The sequence below is a fragment of the Mobula birostris genome, chromosome 9 (assembly GCF_030028105.1).
Source record: "Mobula birostris isolate sMobBir1 chromosome 9, sMobBir1.hap1, whole genome shotgun sequence".
NCBI classification, from domain to species: domain Eukaryota; kingdom Metazoa; phylum Chordata; class Chondrichthyes; order Myliobatiformes; family Myliobatidae; genus Mobula; species Mobula birostris.
Window position 1 is genome coordinate 36,940,605 of NC_092378.1, and position 21,819 is coordinate 36,962,423.

Here is a 21,819-nt window from a genome sequence, read left to right on the forward strand (position 1 = left end):
CTGCTATTAACTGAGGGCACCATGGACCTTAGGCTGGGAACCACTGAGAGATGGGGATGGAACTGGACTCTCTGACGGTGATGTCTGAAAAGAGGATGCTGTCCAAGTTGCATGCCACCTTGGACAATGTCTCCCATCCACTACATAATGTACTGGATGGGCACAGGAGTACATTCAGCCAGAGACTCATTCCACCGACATGCAACACAGAGCGTCATAGGAAGTCATTCCTGCCCGTGGCCATCAAACTTTACAACTCCTCCCTTGGAGGGTGAGACACCCTGAGCCAATAGGCTGGTCCTGGACTTATTTCCTGGCATAATTTACATATTACTATTTATGGTTTTATTATTTATGGTGCAACTGTAACGAAAACTAATTTCCCCCAGGATCAATAAAGTATGACTATGACAATGAGAGAGTCAAGGGTTGTTTATCCAGGATGGGTAATGATGATAGTTTTAGAGCACAGCAGAGTAAAGGATTATTGACAGTATTACAGGGCCAGGAATAGAAGGGGAGTTACACAGACAAAATGAGTGAGGAGAGTGGAAAAAGGCAGAGATAGGGTGGTACGATAGTGTAGTGGTTAGCAGAATGCTTTACAGTACCAGCGACCTGGGTTCACTTCCTGCCGCTGTCTATCAGGAGCTTGTACATTCTCCCTGTGACCACAAGGGTTTCCTCCGGGTGCTCTGATTTCCTCCTGCACTCCAAAGATGTAGGTTGATTGGTCATTGTAAATTGTCCCGTGACTAGCCTAAGATTACATCGGGGATTCACCTGTCAGTGTGGTTCGTAGGGCCGGCAGGGTCCATTCCACACACTTTATCTCAATTAAACAATAAATGAAAGTTTAGAGTGAAAACAGCAAGATTTGATTGATGGACAAATGTAAATGAACCCCTAAGATTGAGTCTCAGGGATAATGAAGATCATGAGCTTTTCACACTTGTTGCTTGAGGTGAGGAGTAGAGAAGGACTTGGATTCTTTTTGCTACTCACAAACCTGTTAGAACTTGCAATGCTTCTGCCAACTAACAAAATTTGTTATATCATGCAAAATTATGTCATTGTCATCTATTTTTGTTATTGTCGAAACATTTTACTGAAAACAGTTTCACCATGTCATCCTGACTAATGGAAATCATATGGCCACTGCAAAATATTATTTGAAATTACTATCGTACTCTACTTCCTTAACCTGCAACACAAAATGCAAAACTGGCAGGACTGCAATTTCCCGTCAGTCATTTTGGCTGCTGCTACTCACTGCAAGTGTCGTCTGCATGGAACAGGAGGGAGGAGATTCTACCTGCACAACAAGCACCCAGTCTTTATTCTAAAAGTAAATCAAGATTAAAGTCTAGCATGGAGTATTTCAAAGCATTGTACACATCCAGTCAACTTACGAAGGGTCTCGGCCCGAAACGTCGACTGTACCTCTTCCTAGAGATGCTGCCTGGCCTGCTGCGTTCACCAGCAACTTTCATGTGTGTTGCAGTCAACTTATTAGTGGGATTCAAATTCCAATGCAGCCACTGTACAATTAATTCTTTTGAAAAAATAGGTCACAAAATTAATTCTCTGGAAATAGATATTAAAAGGCAAATGTTTTAGAAGATAAAGCTCATTGGTGGGGCTGACAGCGTCTTTCCTTGTTCAGTTTAAATAATTTCTCCACTCTGAACAAAATGTCCAGACAGATAGTGTACTGACTGTCAGTGAGAAAGTAGATTACTGATCACTATGCATCTCAGAAATTCCACAAACATGTGTCACCAAAAGTGGTACAGCACAAGATTTTCACACGGAACACCAAGTTGAATCCTTACCTTTCTCACTGGAATTTTACCCTCCTCGCTACACTGGCACATTATAGCAAAGTGCACTGCACTGCGATCACCGCAGGAGCTAGCCTTAAATCTCTGTCCTTGACACACCTACTGAGATCTGTGACATCGACAGAAACCAACATCTCCCCGAACTAGAAAATCCCCACAAGGTTTATCCACTACACAAGACGTCTCCTGAACTGCTCACTTTCTGCAAGTTTAAAAGTTTTCTACATAATTTTCAAAGTTTCCAGTAATTAGAGATAAACCTGTTATACTTGCCATTAAAGTATAATTCTGATTAGAGATTTTGATCTAAAATCTGCAATTGATTTCACAAAGCCCACTTCAAAGCAATACATTGGCAGGGGAATAGCCCAGGCTAATCGGAAAGCGGACATGAAATGGGATTACAATTCATTAACTGCTAAGTTAACCTGGAGGTCATCAGGTAAGTGATAAAAATTTATGACGCAGACTTTGGCAAAAAGGTTATTTAGGTTAATGTCTATGTCCCAGGTCTTGATCTACACCCACAAAGAATCCCGGGTGCTTTCAGAAAATATGCCGAGGGTTCTCCAATCCAGACACCCTCTACCTTCAAAGGGCGGAAATAAAATCTCCGTTTTGTCCATAACTGCAACATTTTGCCTCAGAATTAAAGCCATTCTGTTGGGCATAGAGACAATTCCCTCACACCACCCTCTTCGGCCTATCACCGTTCTGAATAGAAATCGAAAGCTGGAAATCTGAAATATAAAATATATCTGGAATCACCCAGCAAGTCCGACAGCAGGTACAGTGGGAGGTCGAAAAAGTATGTTTCAAATCGAAAACCTTTCATAAGAGTTGATAGTCTGTCCGTCAGTCCACGTTCCTGCTTTGATAATGTCCTTTACCAGCAACGGCAGAGATCTCAACTTAGCCCGAATAACTCGAGTTCAGGTCACTTTAACTATTCCAAGTATCTCCTCCAACTTCCCGACAAAGCGTGGCAATACCTTTCCTTACCTTTTGTAAAGAAAGGCACTCTTTGGAACCGATCACGCTCTACAAAGTACTTCTCCCGACTCTCCAGGTGATTTTTCTCCGCAAGAGCGAAACAAACTTCTGATAAAAGGAGTTCCTGGGCCAACGCATGCGCGTTTCTCCCTTCAAGTTGTGTTTCGCCTCGAGAACGAATTCAATCGGTACATAATCTTGTTAAGTGAACGCATTTTCTAAGGGAAGTGAGTTAACTAACTTGCAGCAAGTGTGAGCGACCAAATGTCGCCCGAGAGCTCATTCCGTCGGCAAGGAAACTGCACGCGAGCTCATCTAAATCTTCAGACGCAAAACAACTTCGACCAGGCGACGTAAACTATCTCTGTCCACGGGATTTTTATTCAGTCCTTAAGCAGGACTGAGCCAAACAGCGATCGTATGTAGTTCCCACTCCTCCTGTAAAACAGAATCCTCAAACTTTTATTCACGGAAGTGTTTTTTTCGTCCGATTTGAAGTACTTCACCACTCAGGTAAGTGTTTGAAGAGGAAGAGGTGGGGGATGGGAAGGGAGGGTGAACTTAAATAATTTACTGCCTTTTTAATATGAAATTATAAGATAGAGCACCTTTCAGAATATTTCTGGGCTACCGTGCTTATAAAAAGAAACTTCATAAGCAATTGACCAAAGTACACGTTTAAAAATGAAGTTATGGATAAATGAGCAATATAGATGGTTTTTTCCATACGTCTGAACTCCTCATTAATACCGATTTTTTTGTTGCTTTTCCCTGTCGCCCTGTAGCAAAGTTGATTATCTTGAAGCGTATTATTGCACAGTTTCTTGTAACATTGCTGGTGTTTTCAAAAACTGATCTTGCGATGCACATTGGGTGGATAGAGATAATAGACTAGCATGTTTACAAGTAATTAAGTCCCTAATTTTGTCTTTTATTTCTACAGTGAAGTAATAGATGCGATTGTGCAGAATTGTTTTGGGAAGTAGAATATGTGTTTCTCTGAAATTCAAGCTGAAGGTAGAAAACAGTCACCTACAGGCTGCAGTGGAACGCCATAAAATACAAATCTAGTTAAATCAGAGAAAATTTTGACATCTTGTCTGATACAAAATATAATTTGAGTGTATCAATGAATTGAATAATTTATTTAAAATAATTAAATGAACTGTATCATTGGTTTTAATTTTGGTCGTCATTGTGCGTGGAATTAGGGAATGTACTGTATGTGGTGCAGTTATGTCTCTAGCTGTCTTGGAAATCTAAATCTCTAATCTTATGCAGACCATTTCAGTAATGTGAAACAAGGACAATCACATAGGGCTAGTTATTGCCTCACTGTTGCCTTTACATGAGGAAGTAATTCTGTGTCTAAATCCCATTCTATGGTTTACAATTCAGGATAATGGACCTCAGTAATGACAAAATGTGCTGTACTTTGTTTCAGTTGTTAAATTGAATTATCTCAGGTGGTCGTCAAGATTCTATGCTGCTCTTGAAAGGTGACTCTGGTGTAGGCGTGTACATTGCTTATTCAACATCCTGGATGTTCATACAGCTAGAGCAGGAACTGGGAACTTTCATTTGTGTGTGGCTGAGACCGGGGGCTGGGAATGTGGGCTGGGTGTGCAGGAGGTAGAGGCAGGTCGGGAACGTGAGGAGCTTTGCAGCCAGGAATGGGGCTGGGTTTGAGACCCAGTGAGTGAGTTGTGAAGAGGAGGCAGTGACTGTGCCCAATGTGCTGTGCACATGTATCTGGGTCCATGCTGTCTTATGCAAGAACTCTCCTTTATGTATGAGCTAAGTCTCCAGTTCCTTGGACCCTTTGCCATTGGATTAAGACCTCGCTCTGTGAAGCCCAAATGTCTGCATCAGCCACCACACATAGCAAATACACACTTCCTGATATGAAAATTGGGATCTGGTAAATCATGACAGACCTAAATACTGTTTCAGTGTCATGGCTTCGGAACATGGACACTTTGTAATCAGTGTTGTCACAGTGAGTGAGACACACTGAGCAGGAATAGTTTGGAAGAGGAAATGCCATCTCCATCCCATCCGGTAGGCGCTACAGGAGCCTCCGCTCCCGCACCAGCAGGCACAGGAAGATCTTCTTCCCTGAGGCTGTGACCCTGCTGAACCTCACATCACAGTGCTAAGCAGTATTGCACCCATATTGTACTGTCTCAGTACTTTTATATTTGTGTGCTGTAGCACTTTTTATTCGCAGTTATTTTGTAAATAACACTATTCTTTGCATTTCTGGTCAGATGCTAACTGCATTTCATTGGCATTGTGTCTGTACTTGGCACAATGACAATAAAGTTTAATCTAATAATGTGAATTTTGTTTCAAAACTGAGCTAGTCTGATGTCTCAGTGATTTCCACCCCCCCCCCCGGGTGGAATTCAAGGATGTTTATGATATCTCAACTTGCTCTGATGTGGAAACAATCCCTAGAGTCAACAATGCATATAGGGTAAATGATAACAAGAACTTCTGCTTCAACAGTGGGGGGAAAAATACTAGTCTCTGTGCCAGTTAGAGATAAGCTGATCGTCATCGGCAACTTAGACATTGGGATGGGAAGGGAGGCCACACTTGGGGCAGAGTATGATTGATGAGGAAGGAGAAGGTGAACTCCTGTGGTGTACTTCTCTTGACAAAATACTTAAGAGAATAGTCTCATCATCATGAACACACACAAAATGCTGGAGGAACTCAGTGGGTCGGGCATCATCAATGGAAAGACAGAAACATTGACTGTTTATTCTTTTCCATAGATGCTGCCTGGTCCAATGAATTCCTCCAACATTTTGTATATGTTTGTCATCATAATGAACATCTTGTTTCATCATGACAATACCTCGGGTCCTAGTACCAACACAAAGGAAACCTCTACAAAAGTATGGAGATCAGGAGAGACTTGGGAACTCAAGTGGTGGTACAGCTGGTTGAGAGAGGGTGGTGAAGGCCTGTAAATCATAGCTGTCCAGCCGAAAAGGACATTGAAAAAAAGAGGAAAAATCCTGGAACTGCGGACCATTTCCCACCTCTCAGGAGACTCCTTTATGCAAAGGCCGGTGTTAATGATGGAATTCACCATCCACAAGGCAAAGCCTTCAGTCGAATGAAGAAAACGTTATTTAAGATCAAGGTTTCAGAACTGGTGCAGAATGCAATGTATCATAAAGCAGTGATCATAATGGAGGGAGCTTTTTTTCTGGTGGCACAACCTTAGAACAACCATTTAGATCATGCTTTCCATGAATACCATCTCAATTGCCCACACCACAGCCATCTTCTTGACCCCAAGGACAATTAAAGAAAATACCAAATCAAGAATCCTAAACTAGCCATGATCTTGCTCTTGTGAAATCTCATGGTATCTACATTCTGCATGCCTCTGCCCTTCCTATTGTTCCTACACAATATTTCAGCAGTGGCTATATTGTCTACAATAAGGCTGCTGGTGTCAATATGAGACAAATTCAGGAGGTTCTGGGTCTAGCAGCCCTGGATTTGGTTTGCATTTTGTACTTATGAATGCAGACTATGGGTTATCAGGCTGCAGGAGGGCAACAGATTCATTCTGTATGGAGGCAGTGCTAGTATTTCTGGGCTGACCTCTTAACAATTGTGTTATTACTAAAGTACATTCTATTGGAGTAGCATAGCACAGTGGAAGTCCCTATGAATGCTCATATCCAGAGCCAAGGTTACATAGCTTCAAGATGAACTTGCACGAGAAAAGTTTGACTACCTCTGTATTTTTCAGATCCTTGTGTTCTAAATAAAACCAAGAAATCAGATGGTACATAACATTTAAATCTATCAGTGGGCTAAATGGGGTTTGCCATCATTTCCTTGTTGAAAAGGATTTGTCAAACTCTTCAATTATAGACATGAGGTTCTGCAGATTCTAGAAAACCAAACCAACACAAACAAAATACTGGAGGAATTCAGCAGGTCAAGCAGTATCTATGGAAATGAATAAATAGTCAACATGTTGGGCTGAAACCCTTCTTTAGGACTGGAACGGAAGGGGGAAGAATAAAAAGGTGGGGGGGATGGGAAGGAGGCTAGCTAGAAGATGATAGGTGAAGCCAGGTGGGTAGGAAGGTAAAGAGCTGGAGATGAAGGAATCTGGTAGGAGAGGAGAATGGACCATAGGAGAAAGGGAAAACAGGGCACGAAGGCAATAGGCAAGTAAGAAGAGATAAGAAGCTGGAGTGAGGAATGGAAGTGGGAAGGGGAGAGAATAATTTTATTACTGGAAGGAGAAATTGATTTTCATGCCATCAGGTTGGAGGCTACCCAGATGGAATATATGGTGTTGCTCCTCCATCCTGAGAGTGGCCTCATCATAGCGCAAGAGGAAGCCATAGACTGACATGTCAGAATGGGAATTGGAATTAAAATGTTTGGCCACTGTGAAGTTCCACTTTTAGCGGATGGAGTGGAGCTGCTTGATAAAGTGGTCCCCCAGTTTACAATGGGTCTTGCCAATGTAGAGGAGGCCGCATCAGGAGCACCACATAGTTATAGCAGATCCACAGGCGAAGTGTTGTTCACCTGGAGAAACTGTTTGGGGTCGTGAATGGAGATGGGGGAAGAGGTGAAGAGGCAGGTGAAGCACTTTGGCCATTTGCAGGCTTATGTGCAGGGAGGGAGAATAGTGGGGAGAGATGAATGGACAAAGGAATCATGGAGGGAGCGATCCCTGTGGAAAGCAGAGAGAGGAGGATGTAAAGATATGTTTGGTGGTAGGATCTCTTTGGTGATGGCAGAAGTTGTGCAGGATGCGGAGGCTTGTGGGATGGAAGGTCACGTCAAGAGGCGCTCTATTATTGTTATGGCATCAGGAAGACGGGTTGAGCATGGATGTTCGGGAAATGGAAGAATGCGGGTGGGGGAGGCATCAATGGTGGAGGAAGGGCAACCGCATCCTTTGAAGAAGGAGAACACCTCTGATGGCCTGGAAAGGAAAGCCTGATCCTGGGAATAGATGTGGCAGAGGCAAGGGAACTGCAAAAAGGGAAGTGGCATTTAAAAAATGTTGGTTGACAATCCATCTCCAAGGATGGAAACAAAGATCCAGAAAGTAGAGAAAGGTGTCAGAAATGGGCCAAGTGAATTTAAGGGCAGGATGGAAGTTGTAGCAAAGTTGATGAAATTGATGAGCTCAGCATGGGTGCATGAAGCAGCAACAATGTAGTCATCAGTGCAGTAGGGGAAGAGTTGTGGAGCATTACTGGTGAAGGCTTGGAACATGAACTGTCCTACATAGCTAATGAAACCGCAGCCATTGATGGGGCCCATGTGAGTGCCCATAGCTACACCAGTGAAAAGACAGGCATAGGTAGTGCCCCTGGCTGCTGAATTATAATTCCGTTTTAGTAAGCTTCTTCTCAACGAAGAATGAAGGGTTAAAACTTTTAGAACGTAGAACACTACAGCACAGTACAGGCCCTTCAGCCCACAATGTTGATCTGACCTTTTAACTTTCGAAACTTATACCCTCCTACATCGCCCTCCAGGCCCTTATTTTCTTTTGGTTCATTGTCTCCAGAGCTGAATTTGCCCTACCCTGTTCTGGGAACAGAAAGAGAGAATGAATTGTGCATGATCCTCAGTGATTTACACGATCTTGCATCGCACGATCTGTCAAGAACAAGGCTGTCTGCCTGACTGTTTGGCTGGTTATGTGAGCAAACAAGATGCAAGTCGTGATAGTGTTTGAATATGGCAGAAGTCCTGATGAAGGGTCTCGGCCTGAAACGTCGACTGCACCTCTTCCTAGAGATGCTGCCTGGCCTGCTGCGTTCACCAGCAACTTTGATGTGTGTTGCAAAATTAAAGTTGTGTTGCTGTCCTGGTTGATACAGATAGTTGGTAAGTGAGTAATAGTGTGTTGTCCTAAGATGTTTGCAAGTATTAGAGATAGCAGGGCAGTGGAGTGAAGTTTCAGGGAAACGCTAATCACACTTAACCCAGTTTATTCTCCCCACATCTCCGTCAACTTTGCTCTGATTCTGCCACTTGCAACACACTAGGGAAAATTTACACTGGCCAATAATATACTAACCTGCACATCCTTTAGGATGTGTGAGGAAACTAGGGTATCCTGCAGGAAAACCAACACAAAGTCAATGTTGAGCTTATTGTCATATGCATATGTACGTAGAGGAGCAATGAAAAACTTGTACAGGTACATAAGCCTCCAGAAGCTGTATCCAGAAGATAAACATACATTTTTACGTGAAAACTCAATCAGACCAAAAAAGTCTATTTTAGTGATTGGTTGTCAAAGTGGTTATAAGCGTTTCTAAACTGTAGTGATTAACGTTTTAAACATGAGTTTCTGTGGATGTTGGAAATCTAGAGCATCACATACAAAATGTTGGAGGAACTCAACACAGCAATGTGTCCCAGCCCGCTTCTGTCTCTTCTTATACCTACAAGACTAAGTATACCAGTAAAAATGATATCAGAGCACTCCACAGTGAAATGCTTTTGAAGTGTCATTGCCAGTGCAATGCAGTAGAGACTACATTCAGTTCACACACAAGTAGACCCATAAGTTATTTGAGTATTACCATATTACTGTTTTTTTTACCAATGTTCATTTAGGGATAGATATTTGGCAGCTACTCGTGTCTTTTGCAATCACTTGAGAAAACAGAGCTCCTTTTAAACTCTCATTCAAGGGAAAGCAGCATTAACAGATGATAAAAGAAGTCATTTAACAAACTTGCCTTCATTGATTGGGTGTTGAGCATAGAAGTCTTGAAGTCATGTTGCAGCTGTGTATATGAAAGAGGAAACAATTTGATGAGCCCATGGGTGAAGGGTAGTGAATATTGTGCCCTTAGGTAGGGCAGCAAAGAAAAGCGTGGGAGTTATAGACCAGTACGTCTAACATCTGTGAGGTAAATTACTGGATAGGATTCTGAGGGATAAAATATGTATGCATCTGAAATAGAAGAGTTGATTAGTGATAGTCATTATGGTTTTGTTAAAGGGAGGTCATGTCTTACGAGCTTGATTAAGTTTTTTTTTGGAGGTGGCCAAACGAATTGATGAGGGTAGTAAATGTGGTTTATGTGGACTTTTTTTTACACAGAGGGTGGCACCAGTTGCCAGAGGGAAGTGGTTGAAACAGATACAGTAACAATTTTTAGAAGATGGCTGAACAGGTACATGGATTGGAAAAGTTTAGAAGGTTATGCGCTAAATGCTGGTAAATGGGAGTAGCTGGGATGGAGTATCTTGTTCAGGATAAACCAAATGTACTGAAGAGTCTGTGTCCGGGTTGTATGCTGTGGCTTGGAGAGTGTTAGCTATAAGGAAAGTCGGACAAACTTGGATTGTTTTCCCTAGAGTAGCAGATGCTGATGGGCATCCTGATCAAAGTGCATAACATCATGAAAGGCATGGACAGGATAGATGGTCTTTTATTGGAATGGAAATCTTAAATACCAGGGAGCATAGCTTTAATGTGAGAGGGAGAAAGTATTGTTTCATACAGTGAGAGGTAGGTGCCTAGATCATGACTACCAGGGAGATGGTGGAAGCAGATAGAATGGTAACTTTTAATGGGCACTTAGGCAGGCATGTGAACAAGCAGAGGATGGAGGGAAGCAACCTTGTGAACAAGTTACCTGTAAGCAAATGCAAAACTGATCTGAAAGCACCAACTTTTTATCTTTTTAAAAAGTTTTGAACATAGAACATAGAACAATACAGCACAGTACAGGCCCTTCAGCCCACAATGTTGTGCTGACCCTCAAACCCTGCTTCCCATATAAGCCCCCACCTTAAATTCCTCCATATACCTGTCTAGTAGTCTCTTAAACTTCACTAGTGTATCTGCCTTCACCACTGACTCAGGCAGTACATTCCACGCACCAACCACTCTCTGAGTAAAAAACCTTCCTCTAATAACCCCTTTGAACTTCCCACCCCTTACCTTAAAGCCATGTCCTCTTGTATTGAGCAGTGGTGACCTGGGGAAGAGGTGCTGGCTACCCACTCTATCTATTCCTCATATTATCTTGTACACCTCTATCATGTCTCCTCTCATCCTCCTCCTCTTATGGATTATGGATTTACCAGCTCGAAGATCTTGAATTGACTGGACATAGAATGTGATGGGTTATTGCCCCTAGTATAAGTGCTGGGAAGCACCCATGCTGCTTGCTTGTGACAACACTAACAAAATTTGTAAATGTATTCAGAGTGGACATTAATGTATGGTGCCTCCTGGATTCACTTGAAAGTGCTCAGTCCATCCCTGTGAAGGCTGCCTTTACAAGGACCAAATGCACCCATTCACAACTAAACACCATCATGGCTGCTGATTGCACTGTCTGAAACCACACCCCTACCACCAGGAAATGCTACTTCCCTTGAATAAATATAAACTCCAACGTATGATGTCTGGAATGTTAATGGTTTGTAATAGATTTCCTAACATTTCATTGGTTGATGGTTGCTTTCTAATAATAGAAGAAAGGCTTCTTAATTTGTTAAACAAGGAAATGACTTTGGCCTAAATCAAAATATTCTATTATGCCCAATTTTTTTTCCTTAAAGACTATAATTCCTAGTGAAGAAGACGTGGACCCTCATTATTGCCCATGTGAGTAATCTTTCCATCTGAGCCTAGAGATTTGATTGCGGAAGATCCATGGAAATACTGTTTCTTTTAAAAAAAAGAAAAAGTGAAGGAAAACATTTGCACCATTGAGTTTGGTAGTTTTTTAAATCAATGTATCCTTATAATGCTACTACTTTTGGAAGTATTTTAATTGCACATGGAATTAAGGGAGTTACTGGAAATAAATTCTCCATCGTATTAAAGGGGAAAGATGTCAGTTAACGTAATATACAAAAATTATTGTTGACATAGGAAATATAAAGCAGTCTTCCTTGGGAATGAAAGGACAGGCATATTGCTTATCAAAAGTAAGCATTAATTGCATTCCCAACTATTGTATTCTAGCACTGGGAACATAGTTATAATATTACCCTAGTAAAGATTGCATGATTATTCCAGTGTAATTCATTCCATACACTTTAGGGAAATAACCAGTTTCTGTTCCTCCAGGCTACATAAGAATAAGTATTTCAAAACTACGTTTAGACTACTGTTAATGTTAGTTCATTTGGACAACCATGGATGATGCAGTTTTAGTAACTATTTATGCAGGGTAAAACTTTTTGAGTTTTAGTGAATGCAAAACCTGTTTTTAGAAGGAAAATTGGTCCACCTTTGTGATGTAATTCATTGATCAAAAACAAAACTTGAGCCTAGTTTTAACATTCTAAATTGTTGTTTACAGGTATGGCTGGAGTGATAACTACAGAGGGATCTTCCTAGTGCTTGTCTATGTCCTCCTCAACCACCTCGTTTCTGTAACCAGAGAGCTGCTCTCTGTGTATTCAGTCCATCCCGGAGGCATGGTGGATGTGACCTTCACTGCATGCTAACTCTGCAAAAAATCCAAGGAGCAGCCTCATTTATTAAACATTTCCTTCAACCACTTAAAATCCTTTGACTATATCATTGAGAGGGACCATTGACCACACTCCACAATTTTAGATGCCTACAGAAATTCATCTCCGTTTTGTGTTTGGCACCCAATTCACGAGTACTGATCACCAGATCTACAAGAGAATGAACCTCATTGAAGATTGCTGCCAACCAAGGCTGCTTCATTGCTCCAGCCCTTATCTTAATCTTTCGTGCTGCAATATTGTATCTCATCTCTTACAAGTACCCTGTGAAAGTGGAGCTAATTTTTGAAACTAATGAAGTCTGTTCAACCTATTGTGACAATGTTTTTGAATATGCCAACCTTCCTATCCATGCTGCATCACACTGCCCTTCAATAATCAAGGTTCATGTTGAAACTTTGAAAAAACTTGGGCTACTTAACATTATCTCGGGAGGCACTCCCTTGGTGAAGAGAGCCGTGATATTTACCACCACAATAGACAATAGGTGCAGGAGTAGGCCATTTGGCCCTTCGAGCCAGCATCGCCATTCACTGTGATCATGGCTGATCATCCACGATCAGTATACAGTTTCTGCCCTATCCCCATAACCTTTGATTCCACTATCTTTAAGAGCTCTATCCATCTCTTTTTTGAACGCATCCAGAGACTTGGCCTCCACAGCCTTCTGGGGCAGAGCATTCCATATATCCACCACTCTCTGGGTGAAAAAGTTTTTCCTCAACTCTGTTCTAAATGGCCTACCCCTAATTCTTAAACTGTGGCCTCTGGTTCTGGACTCATCCATCAGCGGGAACATGCTTCCTGCCTCCAGCATGTCCAATCCCTTAATAATCTTATATGTTTCAATAAGATCCCCTCTCAGCCTTCTAAATTCCAGAGTATACAAGCCCAGTCACTCCAATCTTTTGACATATGACAGTCCTGCCATCCCGGGAATTAACCTTGTGAACCTACGCTGCACTCCCTCAATAGCAAGAATGTCCTTCCTCAAATTTGGAGACGAAAACTGCACACAGTACTCCAGGTGTGGTCTCACCAGGGCTCTGTACAGCTGCAGATGGACCTCTTTGCTCTTATACTCAATTCCCCTTGTTATGAAGGCCAGCATGCCATTAGCTCTCTTCACTGCCTGCTGTACTTGCATGCTTGCTTTCAGTGACTGATGTACAAGAACACCTAGATCTCGTTGTACTTCCCCTTTTCCTAACTTGACTCCATTTAGATAATAATCTGCTTTCCTGTTTTTACCACCAAAATGGATAACCTCACATTTATCCACATTAAACTGCATCTGCCATGCATCTGCCCAATCACCCAGCCTGTCCAAGTCACCCTGCATTCTCATAACATCCTCCTCACGTTTCACACTGCCACCCAGCTTTGTGTCATTGGCAAATTTGCTAATGTTACTTTTAATACCCTCATCTAAATCATTAATATATATTGTAAACAGCTGCGATCCCAGCACTGAACCCTGCGGTACCCCACTGGTCACCGCCTGCCATTCCTAAAGGGACCCGTTAATCGCTACTCTTTGTTTTCTGTCAGCCAGCCAATTTTCAATCCATGTCAGTACTCTGCCCCCAATACCATGTGCCCTAATTTTGCCCATTAATCTCCTATGTGGGACTTTAGCAAAGGCTTTCTGAAAGTGCAGGTACACCACATCCACTGGTTCTCCCTTGTCCATTTTCATAGTTAATGTATCAATGTATCAGCAAAGATTTTGATCAATAGAAGAGAAGTTTATTTGAAGGTCAAGACCAGCAATCTTGCAAAAAGTTTTCTGATCTCTTACATGCATCTGAGACTTGGACTACTACAATAAAATGCATGGGAAAAGTACCAGAAATGTTACTTTCACTAAATCCTCTGAGTTCACTGGAAGGAGATGTGTACCAATGTCATTGTCCTTTCCCAAATGAAAACACCTTTTTGGGAGGGGGTGGGGGGGCATAGTTATTCTCAGTCAATGTGAGGCAGGGCATGTTAGCTACATGCATGACACCAGACATGGAAAGCAAACATTTTATTCCAAGTCCTGCCAAGGGAGGAGCTTATCAAGTAGAGAGGGGAAAAAAATCAAATATATGATCATGGTTTCCTTAAAGGAGTGTAAAGTCTGCATTGATTCATCCAAACCCCTTACCCATGACCACTTAAAGTGAAGAACAATGAACATTACAGACCCATTTGGGATGGTGTGGTATGGAGAACCTTTAGCCACGTTGAGTATTCAGAAGTTTTCGGTGAGCAGTAGATGGAGTGCAACTACCCACTCACCATGTCAGCCATCTTCTACACCATCACACCTCAGTTCCTAGAAAACCAGAGTGGAAGCAATCTCAATCTTCCATCCCAAAGGATGATAAAGAAGGTAGTTCTGATGTATAATAAAATTGAAACCATTATGGTGAACAACTGCTGAATACAGGACAGTTTACAAAGGTGTGTAAATCACTACTGAGAACTAACAGGATCAGAATAAAACAAATCTGAAAATTGGATAGAGGGTAAGAGTTCCAATCCCCAAAATTTCAGTAGTGTTATGAATAAGAAGCAAACAATTGGTTAAGATAGTGAATGATAATTGAAATGGTAATAAATGGATAATAATAACTTTAACTTTAGCAAAGAAATAGAGTAGAAATGGATCTAAACAGAGATCATACATTAAGAGTCACTGTTAATAGGGAGCATTATATATAGGCATCCGTTAGTCTCATGAGACCATGGATTTGTGCCTTGGAAAGGTTGTAAGGAAGACCAGCAAGTTGCCGGTACTGCAAGTCTCCCCTTTCCACGCTGCCGATGTTGTCCAAGGGAAGGGCATTAGGACCCATACAGCTTGGCACCGGTGTCAACGCAGAGCAATGTGTGGGTAAGTACCTTGCTCAAAGACACACACGCTCAGCCAAGGCTCAAACTAGCGACTTTTAAATCACTAGACGAACGCCTTAACCACTTGGCCACGCGCCAACACATTAGAGAGAAGCTAAATACAAAAGAGAAGATAAGAGAAGTATATGATCTGTTAATGCCCAAACAACAAGGACTTCTTTTTTGTTTAAACAGCTTTACTTTCAATGTCTCTGTTCAATACCTGAGGGCCGCCACCTTTACATCCCATAATTACCTTTCCTCCTCCCGCACGCATGTGCATAACGGAGAGTGCAAATGAGTACTAAGTATTTGCATAGTCCAAATGAACAGAACTCGACAATCTCCCATCCTTTTTATGTATATATTAAAAATGAAGTATGAAAAAGATTTAAAGACAATTCAAATGTCCATTAGGATATGAGAATTGGTTCTAACCCTTGATATTAATACAATTCTTGAGGTATCAAATGCCTTCACTGTGCTTTTAAAAGCACAAGAGCTGGAGCTCCATTCTTTGTGAGACAGTCTACTAGTTGTTCCTTTGTAGTTGACCAGAGCACGTGATGAATTTTTTGTGCATGGAAACTTCTTTGATGCTGCTTATCTCTAGATGAAGCCTCTTCTCTGTAACTGACTTGGTGGATTTGATGGTATATTCCAAAAAGTAGTTGGCTGTGACACAAGTTATTTGTAGACAAGTTCTTCGTGTCACCATGGAAAAGTTCAGAATAGAGCGTGGCCAGAAAAATAATATTGTCAATACCTTAAGACATTGCAAGGGTTTCTCCTACCGGCACACTCAGTACAACTCTTCAGATCTTTTTTGTTTGTCAATAGAGAGGTGAAAATCTTCCCTCTTCTTCCGTCAGTACAATAAAATGTCCCCCTTGATTACCTCAGTCAGGGAGGTTTCTGAGTGAGGCATCACTGATGACAATGAGCCTCAGTGAGCTATCTTTTACAAGCTGTTGAAACTTCAAGATGACTTTTTCAGATTGAATTCTGTGCAATGTCTTGTTTGCTTCATGTAAAGTTTGTACTACGGCATTTTTTTTGGTGCTGGATGCCAAGTAGCAGGCATCAGACACGATGTCAGGTCTGCTCTACCTTGCCATCCATAGAATCTGACCTATCTTTGATCTAGGTTGCTCAGCTTCAGTTCACTGAAGGGCGCATCCTGTTGTGTGGCACGTAATTTCTTGTAGACACTGTCTTTTGGCCAATGTCTCTAGCTTCCTCAAACATTCCATTATTTCTCCAACTTCTGATTTCATCCTGTTTTGCAGATTCAAACAACACCTCTTTAGTTACTAGGACATCTTTATCTTGATATTTCTCAGATAGTCCAGTCTGATCTATGCTTGATTCAATATGAAGTCTGGCTACAGATGACATGTCGACTGACCCTGGAGTGCCGGCAACTGTGAATGGTTCTTGGTAATTCAAGTTGTACCAACTTTTGTTTCTCCAGTGGCTTTGCTTGCTCCTCCTAAGACTTCAGCTTTGTATGAGATACCAGTGTCTGGGTCTACAAATCACATAGTTTGTCCTGTTTCAAGACTGAAATTTCCACGTGATAGTTTCTGTTCAGGCAAGTCTGTTGAGAGCCCCCAGCTGCACTGTCTTCTGCACTGTCTATGTGACTGTTATGTAACTCTATTGTGACCTTAGCTGCACTTTCCTCATCCCTGTCTGTGCTATGTGACCATGTGCCAGCTTTTATGGAGTTCAGTTTATGCTTTACATAGTCTGAAATGAGGCACTCTCACATATGTACCTCCATGTCTCACGAATACCACAACTCCATCCTGACCAATGACAACTCCAGGACCTTTCCATTCTGTACAGTCTGCTCATTTGTAGTATACTTTGTCCTCTGTGTCATATTTGTTATTTGTAGGATGTACCTGTGCCCCCAGTGCTCTTTGAATTCTCTCTGAACACTCTTATTTCAGTGAAAGCCTTCCTTGATGCATGCAGTGCTGAAATATCTTTCCCAACCCATTCACTCCCTGTAGTGCCCTCTAGAGCAGGTAGTCTGTCAACCCGTACAGGGAGAAGGTTTGGATTCTGGCCAAGCACCAATTGATACGGGCTATAGCCATGTATGTTGTGTATGATATTCTTTGCCCTAAGGACCCAGTCCAGGGCTGTGTTCCAATCACAGCCATTGCTTTTATTTTACCTTCAGTGTTATTTCAGAAAGCAGTTGATTGTGTCACTCCAGAAGTTCAATACTCCAAGAACTATATGCTGGAGATATGATGTTGTCTTTGTTTAAATGTTAAAGTTCTCTGCCATATCCCTGAGTTCATCATTATTAAATTCACTACCATTATCACTGAACACTTTCTGAGGTGGGCCATGAACACTTATCCATGAACACTTTATTATCTCTGAGGGTCTCTTTGTATTTACAGTGCTATCAGCACTGAAACGTGTGAACTCATCAATGATGTGGAGATAGTACACTCCTTGCTCCAGTTCATGTAGGTCTGCGGCTACTGTTTCATTAATTTCAGGTGCTAGTGGCAGATCAACTACAGGCTTGGGCTTGGGCTTTCCAAACTTTTGGCATGTCTCACAGATGTCAATTACCTGCTTTAGAATGGAAGAATAATTTGCATCTTTGTTTCCTGAACCTGAGCAGTTTCTGAAGTCTATCAATTGAAGTGCGTCCGAACTGCTTGTGAAATTTGAGCAACACTTTGCATTTCCCATCTATGGCCATGTTTTGTATGACAGTTCTTCATTCTCATATTAGTTCTCAGTAATGTCTTTATCTGGAATGTTCACACAGTAATGTTCAGAGCTGGTGAGCTCAAGACACACTGGCTGTAAAAACATCATTGCTTGGTCATTCTCCATATCCAGTATTGCTCCTGCTTTCTTTAGGGAGATTTACTCAAGAGTAATGGAATGTTCACTGGTACCACCTCCGTTTCAATGTAACATTTTTTCCTGCCCTATTTCTATGGGAATTTTCACTCTGGTAGAATATATAATCTTTCCATCTCCAAATTTGAATGCTTTGATACTAGATTTATCTGTGTTCACCAGTTTCTGCCCTTCATTCTGTTTTAGTTCACTTGCATAACTTTCAAGCTACTTCTCTCCATACACTATGCATGTTATATCAATAAGAGATTCTTTCATCAAAATCTCTGCCTCAGGTGTCTCTGCGTTAGTAAATGATTCCTTCGCAAACAATGTGATCTGGCACCCTTCTGCATCTTCAGATTTATTATTTTCTTCAGTTAGCCTAACTTGTTCAGTTCAGTGTGGACAGTTTCTTACCCAGTGGTAAATACTTGAGATACTACTCATTTCGATCTCCTACTGTACTTTATTGGATTTGTGCCAGGTAAAGGTATCCTTGTCTGATCCCTCCAGGATCTACGCCTGCTATACTCTGCCCAGTGAAGTATGCTGTTTCCTGACTCAAACTACCTCTGACCGTTGTCTTAGTAGCTTTTTCTCCAAAAATCCTCTCCAGTGCTGATTTTATAGATGCAAATGTAAGTTCCGTGCATGCAGTTAACACTAGATATCTGTCCTTTATATCTAGACATACAGTATCCAACAATTTAAAAGCTACTACAGCATCAGAAAGTTCTGTTTTGTATTTGCGCATGTATTGGACTTTTGTTCAAAATCAGTAATGTAATCAACCATATTTTTAGAATTGTTTCTGAAAATTTTGTCGAAGTCTGAATATGCCTCATAAATACAATCCTTTCTTCCTTCAAAAAAAAACCAGAGTCAAATGTATTCAATAGCTTGTTCATGCCGTCATCTTTGTTCAAATCTTCCACCGAAACTCCCATCACGGTCTCTCTCGCTCTTCTCAAAAGTGACAACGCAACAGCCAAGGCTTGTTTTGCCTTCTCCAGTTCCCTAACATGAGCCCATATTGCAATTTCATTCTTCCAGCTTTCTTAAGGCTTGCTCTCGTCATATACTGGTGGGATCATATAATTGGGAATCATCCTCTGCTACCACTGTTAATGCCCAAACAACTAGGACACGTTTTTCTTTTGTTTAAACAACTTTACTTTCAACATCTCGGTTCAATACCTGAGGTTCGCTACCTTGACATCCCACATGATTGAAGAGTATGGTCCAAGGTAAGACAAAGTTTAAAAAAAAATCTCTGGAGAGAAATAAAATGAAATACAGAGGACATCAGATTTATTTTGAAGTTTGCCTGTAAAGGCAATAAAGAAGACTAAAAGGAGGTATGATAATGGATGCTATAAGGTGAGTTGACTATAGGATGTTTGTAGGTAAATAATTTGAGTCTAATAGTGTAGAAAAATAATAAAGATAAATGTTCTGATCAGTCTGATGAGAGAATTGTGGATTTATTGTGCTACAGTGCAGACATTTGAAAGTATAAACAAAGAGAAGGAACATTGATGGCAAATGAGTACGGAAGTAAGCATTGTCAGCCAATAAAAGTGTTTGTCTATTGCTTCCTACTGAATTATCAAATTGGTATTTGGATCACTACTGAATATTATTAATGCCATTCCATAGCCCCAACCCATAGGATGTTTATCTTGGAGCTGCCAATCACCCTGGTAAAATTCCAGGATAGCTCTGTAGTAACACTTCATCTACTAGTGGAAAAATAAAATGTGAAGTGTCTTATCTTTGCAGAGAATAAAATGCATTAGCCATGCATTACAGTTGTTTGCCCAAAGACTTTTGAGGCCTTTATTAACTGGGAAAGTAGCTGTAGCCTCATTAATTGATCAGACTGTTGAAGTCTAAATCAGTAACTATTAGAATATTTAATTCAATTGTCAAATTATGTACAGAGAGCAAACTTAGGAGTCAAAGAAGGAATGGATTAAGCAAAAGATTAAAAAGACTGAAATAAAATATTTCCTTTCATACCTTCACCAATAATCTGGAGGAATGAGACTTCACAGCTGTTACATTTTATTTTCATTGTTACACAGGTTTTTTGGTAATAATCAAGAATCAATCCACTCTTAAAAATGTACTTTCACTAGAATGGCAAGCTCCAATTTTTGTTTCCTGTACAGATGATCCATTTCAGCATGCTTACATTAGGCAAATGAATGAAATTGGTTCCAATGTAGTTTCTGGCTTATTGCAAGTTCATAAGCGGATGAACTGATACAGATCTAATGGAAGTAAAGAGGCCAGCAGCTTGCTAGAAGCTGGCGACTTTATAGTGGAAGACAATTTGTAATTTAAACTTTAGAGATGCACATGCAGACCAAATCGATGTTGATCAATAGAAGGTGCTCTCCATACCAAGTGAGCCAAAATTTGATGTAGAAATCTCAAGTGCTGAAAGTGGCTGATTTGCATCTGTGTTGCAAATAAGATATAATACAGGAAAAAATGACAAATGTAGCTTCAGAAATTATTTCACAAACGGAATGGATATTCAATGGATTGTCACTTATTTTTGGAATTGTGTAACTAGGATTTTTACAGCTATCAATGGATTTGCGATGAAGATTAGTAAGAGTTAATGGGGAAATTAATAAAAAAGCATTTTCACCCAGTGTGTGGTTTGAGTTTGGAACTTGCTGCCTGAGATAAAAACTTCCATTGTGTTGAAAATGTACATGGTTATGTAGTTGAAGACCCATGACTAGCAGAGTAGTAGACATTGTGGAAGATGATGAGATTAAGTTGGATAGTTCTTTTTCCCCCAACACTGACATTTAGATTGGCTGAATAGCTTCCTATTTTTCTTTCCATGATTCTGCAGTTGAGTTAAAGATAAGGTGTGTCTAACTGATTGGTCAAAGAAGTGTAATCTAATCCTGAAGCCATGTTATGAACATTTCTTAGAGACCAACCCGGCCAATTTTCCTTCAGAGGATACAGGTGACAATCGTTCTGTCAATCTGGCTGTTATTAGACCCCAGTCTCTGTTGGTCTGGGCACAGACGGTTGTACGTAGAATGGTACAACACTGGAACAGGCCTTTTGGCTCTCAATGTTTGTGCTGTACATAATGCCAAAGTAAACTCATTTTCTTCTGCCTGTACATTCCTTGCACATTCATGTGTTACTCAACAGCTGCGCAAACACCACTCATACCTGTTTCCACCACTCCTCTGGCAGCTCATCCCAGGAAAAAGACACAACCACTGTGTTTATTTTTTAAAAATTGACCCGACACATATCCTTTCATCTTTTCCCCCTCTCAAGTTAAGTACTGTCCATGTCCCCTGGTGCTTAATATTTTTACTATGGAGGGAGAAGTTTCTTACTGTCCATCCTAACTATTTCTCTCATGATTGTATAAACTTCTGTCTGGTCTGCCCTCAGTCGCTGACGCTCCAGAGAAAACAACACAAGTTTGTCTAATCTCTCCTTATAGTTCATGCCCTCTCTAAGCTAGGCAGCATCTTGGTAAACCACTTGTGCACCCTTCCCAAAGCATCTACATCCTTCCTATCTACTCCCTCACTTTCAGGGAGCTATGGACTTGCAGCCCAAGACATTTGTTTACCATTAATCCCTTTGAATGCTTGATGTTTTGTGGTTAATCAATGTAGTCTTTCCACATTTTAAAATTAGG

General features: G+C 41.1%; 1 protein-coding gene and 1 long non-coding RNA gene across 6 annotated transcripts in view; one reads left to right on the forward strand and one right to left on the reverse strand.

Moving 5' to 3' along the window:
* LOC140202681 (rho GTPase-activating protein 8-like) overlaps window positions 1-3,237 on the reverse strand; it is a 94,935-nt gene extending 91,698 nt beyond the window's left edge. Inside the window, exon 1 of one of the 3 annotated variants that reach the window (XM_072267835.1) lies at window positions 2,847-3,237. The gene's annotated coding sequence lies outside the window, so the exon portion shown is untranslated. Of the gene's footprint in view, window positions 1-1,835; window positions 1,919-2,846 lie in introns of those variants that run through there. The other 2 variants (XM_072267837.1, XM_072267836.1) reach the window with 2 other exon arrangements.
* Window positions 2,375-21,819, forward strand: part of LOC140202682 (uncharacterized) — a 71,289-nt gene continuing 51,844 nt past the window's right edge. For 2 of the 3 annotated variants that reach the window (XR_011887161.1, XR_011887162.1), the window contains exons 1-3: window positions 2,375-3,350; window positions 11,436-11,481; window positions 12,185-14,739. This is a non-coding gene — a long non-coding RNA (uncharacterized lncRNA). Of the gene's footprint in view, window positions 3,351-11,435; window positions 11,482-12,184; window positions 14,740-15,115; window positions 20,180-21,819 lie in introns of those variants that run through there. The other variant, XR_011887163.1, reaches the window with a different exon arrangement.